Below are 5608 nucleotides of genomic sequence, written 5' to 3'. Positions count from 1 at the left end.
TAAGCACTCTGATAGGTTTTCCTTTGTACGTTAAGGCCCTTTTATCCCTAGCTGCTTTCAGAATTCTCTCTTTATCTTTATATTTTGCCAGTTTCACTATGATATGTCATGCAAAGGTCAATTCAAATTACGTCTTAAGGGGGTTCTTTGTGCCTCTTGAATTTGCATGTCTATTTCTTTCCCCAGATTTGGGAAATTCTCAGTTATAATTTGGTCTAGTATCCCTTCAGAACCTTTCTCTCTGTCTTCCTCTTCAGGAATTCCTATGATATAGATGTTGTTCCCTTTGATTGTATCACTCAGGTGTCGAATTCTCCTTTCTGCTCCTGGATCAATTTTTCTCTCTTTTTTTCAGCTTCCTCTTTTAATATAACTATATCTTTTAATTCACCTATTCTTCTTTTTGCTTTTTCAATCCTTGAGGTGGCTCCCTCCTTTTTATTATTCACCTCATTTATAGCCTTTTTTAACTCATCCCACCTATTTTCAAAGTGTCTAGTCATTGTCTCAGTTGCTTCTTTGATGCTTTTTTCAACCCCAGCAATTAATTTTATGTCAAGTTTTTAAAATTCTTGATCAGGTGTGTTGTCTAGTACTGCCTTGAGCAGTTCTGTGGCTGTGACTTCCTCCTGGAGGTTCTTCAGGGGAGAGTTCCTTCGTTTTGTCATTTTTGCTAGTTTTCTGTCTCTTGTCAGCTTTAAAAAGCTCATTGTGCACTGTGCACCTGTTAATATTGCTCTGTTAAAGGAGGCTTATTGACTGTCCAGGGCCTGTCATTTCAGGAAATATTCTTTTTAGTGGTGTCTCTCAGTTTCTCTTGTGGCTTTGAATATTTTATTTCCCTACTCAGTGATATTTGGGACTCATCGTCATGCACATTTTGGCTTGTTTCTTGGGGTAGCCCTAAGAAGGAAAACAGACAGACAAACACAGAGGGAACAGAAGCACACTAATGCACAGACAAATCAAACAAACAAACAAATTAAAAGGGAAAAGGAAAGAAAGAAAATGGAGAGGAAAGAGACCCAAGAGAAGAAAAAAAAATAAAGGGGGTCAGAGACAACAAAGGACAATGGACAGTCTAAAAGTGTATGCCCAGTTGAGGGGAGAGATAAGGATGAGATACAGGAGAATATATCTGGATTGCAAGAAAGAAAAAAAAGAGAGAGAGAGAAAGGAAAATAAGGAGTAAAAATTACAAAAATTTTAAGTAAAAAAGGTAATAATAATATAAAATAAGTACAAAAAAAAGAAAAAAAATAGAAAAAAGAAGAAAAAAAAAGCAGCAGCTCCCCCTTGTCGATAGGTGTGGTTTGGTGTCTTAGGGGCTGCTCTCAGAGGCTCCGCCTTGGTGGCTTTAGAGAGTAGAATGGCGGCACCCCATGCTCCCCTGGAGCTAAGTAGTGCAGGCCACTCTAATGAGTCTGATCTCTTTGTGCTGCAGCTGAGCCAATTTGTATTTTCCAGGACCGCCTTGGTTCAAAGTCTTAGTAGATGCACTTTTATGCTACCACAGATGAGATGTACTTGCTCTGGTGGCTGGCTTCTTTGGGGGAGGGAGCAGTTTCTCTAGGTGCTGGCAGGGATTTATGCTGCTGCTGCTGGAGGCGAGGTGCACACCCTCACAGACCACCCCCCCTCCGACTCCCAGGCCCCAGCCAGTATAGCGATTGCGTGGGGGGAGGTATCAGTTTCTCTTGGCTCAGGCCGGGATTTGCGCTGCTGCTGCCTGAGGTGAGGTACGCAGCAGGAGGTGACTTGCACGCCCTCACAGACACCACTGTGGACTCCCAGCCCCCAGTCGGGATCACGTTTGCAGTAAGGGGAGGGATGAGTTTCTCCTGGCGCTGGCTGGGATTCGTGCTGTTGCTGCTGCCCAAGGCGCCGGGCGTTGCCGGAAATGAGCTGCAAGCTCTTGCAGCTGAAGCGGCCCAGCCTCCACTGCTGCCAGCTCCCTGCTGGGATCATGTAGGGGTGGGGGCTATTTTTTCCCTGTTGGCACCCGGGATTCTGGATTCGCGCACCAATGCTCGAGGTGAGATGCGCCGTGGAAATGAGGTACGTGCTCCCACTCCCACAGCCGAGGCCGAAGTGCGCGCCCTGGGGCTGCCGCCACTGCGCCGCCGACTCTCCACCAAGATGGCGCAGGGCTGGAAGCTGTTCTTTCCCTTGTGCCACCTGGGTTTGGGATTTGGGCTGCCCAGCAGTTATATATGGAGTGAGAGTTTCTCTCTCCGAGCGCGGTTAAATGTTCTTTATCTCATCCCCAGAGACAGTACTATGAGGGTGTTCAGTTTCTCTTTCTCTTCCCTTTGTCTTTCGGGCTCTGCTCGCTTACCCCATGTTGGGCTGGGCTCCCACCTCCCCTGCCCTTCTCGTGCTGGCCATTTTCCAATCTTGCCAGTTCGCACTCACTCACTCAGGCATCTTTGAGGTTGTCTTCTTTCAGGAGTCTATATTTTCTCCTTCTGCCTTTGCAGATGAGAGTAATGTCCTTCTCAGTTCAATAGATGGGGCAGACGAAGTTTACAGAGCTCCCTTCCTCTCCGCCATCTTGGCTCCTCCAATCTTTGTTTATTTTTGAGGGTGGGGGCAGAGAGAGAGGGAGACACAGAATCCGAAGCAGGCTCTAGGCTCTGAGCTGTAGGCACAGAGCCCAACACGGGGCTTGAACTCACAAATCATGAGATCATGACCCGTGCTGAAGTTGGACGTCTAACCAGCTGAGCCATCCAGGCACCCTTCTGTATACATCTTCAACTACATTTTTATTTCTATCAGCTTTTTGTGTTGCATTTTTGCTTATTTTTTACAATTTATATATATATATATTTTAATAAATTTTTTAAATGTTTTATTTATTTTTAATACAGAGAGAGACAGAGCATGAGAGGGGGAGGGTCAGAGAGAGAAGGAGACACAGAACCGGAAGCAGGCTCCAGGCTCTGAGCTAGCTGTCAGCACAGAGCCCGACGTGGGGCTCGAACCCACCAACATGAGATCTGACCTGAGCTGAAGTCAGAGGCCCAGCCGACTGAGCCACCCAGGCGCCCCTACAATTTTTAAAAGAGAGACCATAAGTGGGGAAAAGGGGGAAGAGGAGGAAGAGGGGAGGGGAGGGGAGGAGAGAGAGAGAGAGAGAGAGAGAGAGAGAGAGAGAGAGACTGACTGACTGACTCCCAAGCAGGCTTGACACTCAGTGGATCATGACCTGAACTGAAATCAAGAGTTGGATGCTCAACTGACTGAGGCACCCCATTTTATTTTTAATTATTGAGATAATAACTGAAAACAACATCATGAAGCACTCAAAATGGACAGTCCCTATTTATGGCTCTCATTCCTGTTTCCCTCTCTCTAAAAGTGACCTTGGCTCACAGCTTGGATTGGACAATGGGACTCAGTGTGGATTAGAATCTTCACCTTATGATACTTTTGTTTTGCTAAATTTACCAAAATTCAACTTTGCTGGACCTATCATATCCTTTCTTGGTACATCTTTGCTTGAACTCTGACTTTGTAAATTTTGAGTCACTGAGAGTGGTTGGATTTATCTTTTTGGTCAGATTTGAATTTTTCTTCTAACAAGTGACTTTATCCCACTTATTTCAGTACCAGATTCTTGATGCTGTCACCTTTTTCACATCGTAACCGTTTTTTAATGCTTCCTTATTGTTTTCCTTTTTCGCCTTTTGCTGCAGTGTCTTCACCTGGATAATTTGGAAAATTGACATTTTTCGTTCTCCTAGTTGCTATCTTTAACTGTAATATATGTAGGTGTATGTTTCCAGTTTCTCATCTTCAGAAATAGGTCGGGATACTGCCTTCTCTGAGGAAGAAGAAATAAGCACGCATTCCTGCTTTCTTCTCTGCCCGTTACCTCACACATTTGTTGGTGCTTCCCAGTAGATTATTACTGCATCGTGTATCATTTGCTTTAGGAATGGTGACAAGTGACATGATTTTATGATCTTCATTCTCTTCTGTGGGAAGGAGGAGGAGGTGGGTCTCTCTTGCTCTTTTCATCATGGGGAGTGACTGGCCTGAGGCACCTCTGCCCCAAGAGGACGGTGTTTGCCACGGGGATGGCGTATACAGTCTGGTTCAGCCCGGAGCCTGGCTTGTGGCCCAGGGCTTTCCTGGGGACACGAACGCCACTTAGGATACACTTGGTGACACCCTCTGGCTCTTTCCTGCCTCTGAGCTATGCACTGGCTGTTCCTGCTGTCTAGCCAAATGTTCTTTCAGCGAAGTATTTTTTTTTAAATACTTAATATAGGCGCAGGTTAAAGAACTGAAACAGCACAAAAGTGCCTGCTGTAGGGAAGTCAGTCTCCTTCCCATCCCCCGGCCCCGCAGAGCAGCGGCTCTTAGCCATCCTTCCAGCTAATGGGAGACGTCCGTGTGTGGATGACGGTATCGGGCTGGATCACTTCTCTGCGACAGGCCCACATACTCTGCATCTTGCTTTCTCGAGTGAGCGAGGTCTCTTGCAGATGACCAGATTTGTACTTGGAGATCTGCCTTGTGCTTTTTAATAACTTCATGGTACTGGCTTTTATGGATGTACCATGATTTAAATCTCCTGATTTGAGGACGTTTTTGCCAGTTCTTAGCCACAGTGATTACCGTGCAGAACATCCTTGGCACGTAGTTAGCTTTGATGACTGCCCTTGTTCTCAGAACAAACCCAAGTGGCAGGCACTGTCCTTTCCACCTGGAATTCCTGGTAGATGAAGTTCAGACCCTCTATCCTGTTGTCTACGTCTTGTAACCTCTTTTTCACATTGACGTCTCTGTCTGTGTGCACTGCCTTCTGGAGAATTTCTTCAGCTCTCTTCAGGTTTAGTAATTCAGTCTCCATATTTCAGTCCATGAATTAAATTATTTTGTTGTTTTAGAATTTAGAAGTTTGTTTTCATATCTAAAATTTTCAAGGATAATAATTAGCACAAGCATGTGCAAGATAAAAAAAAAAGTGATGGAATTATACAGCTGATTAAAGCAGTGCTTTAGGAATCCTGAGCAGAGTTCATAACTGACACCTCAAAATAGGGATTCCTGAATTTGCTTTTATCCCTCATACTTCTATTTTCTGCTGATTTCTTTAAGTATGATGGTTTTGTTTGTTTGTTTTTAGTTTATTGATATGAATGACATTGATCTTTGAATCTTAAGCTAAACTTGCATTCATGGAATAAACCCATCTTGGTTATGATATATTGTCCTTTCTCTATATTGTTGGGTTCAATTTGCTAAAATTTTGTTGAGCTTTTATGTCTGGGTTCATAAGGGATTCTAATCTGTGTTTTTCTTGTACAGTCTTTCCAGTTTGGGTACAATACTGCCCCCCTCCCCCAAGGAAATGTACTTTCTTCTCTTCAATTTTCTGGAAGCGGTTGGAGAATTAGTAATATTTCTTTCTGAAATGTTTGGTAAAACTCATGATTGAAGACATTGGGCCTGGAATTTTCTTTGTGTGGAAAGGTTTTAAGCGATAAATTCCACTTAGTAGATTCAGGGCTATTCATGTCCTCTGTTACTTCTTCATTTGGCTCTGGTAGTTTTTTTGTCTTTCAAGAAATGGTTCCATTTCCATTAAATTCTC

This window comes from Suricata suricatta, chromosome 14 (genome assembly GCF_006229205.1).
Source record: "Suricata suricatta isolate VVHF042 chromosome 14, meerkat_22Aug2017_6uvM2_HiC, whole genome shotgun sequence".
Lineage (NCBI taxonomy): Eukaryota > Metazoa > Chordata > Mammalia > Carnivora > Herpestidae > Suricata > Suricata suricatta.
Note: the sequence above shows the minus strand (reverse complement) of the source record.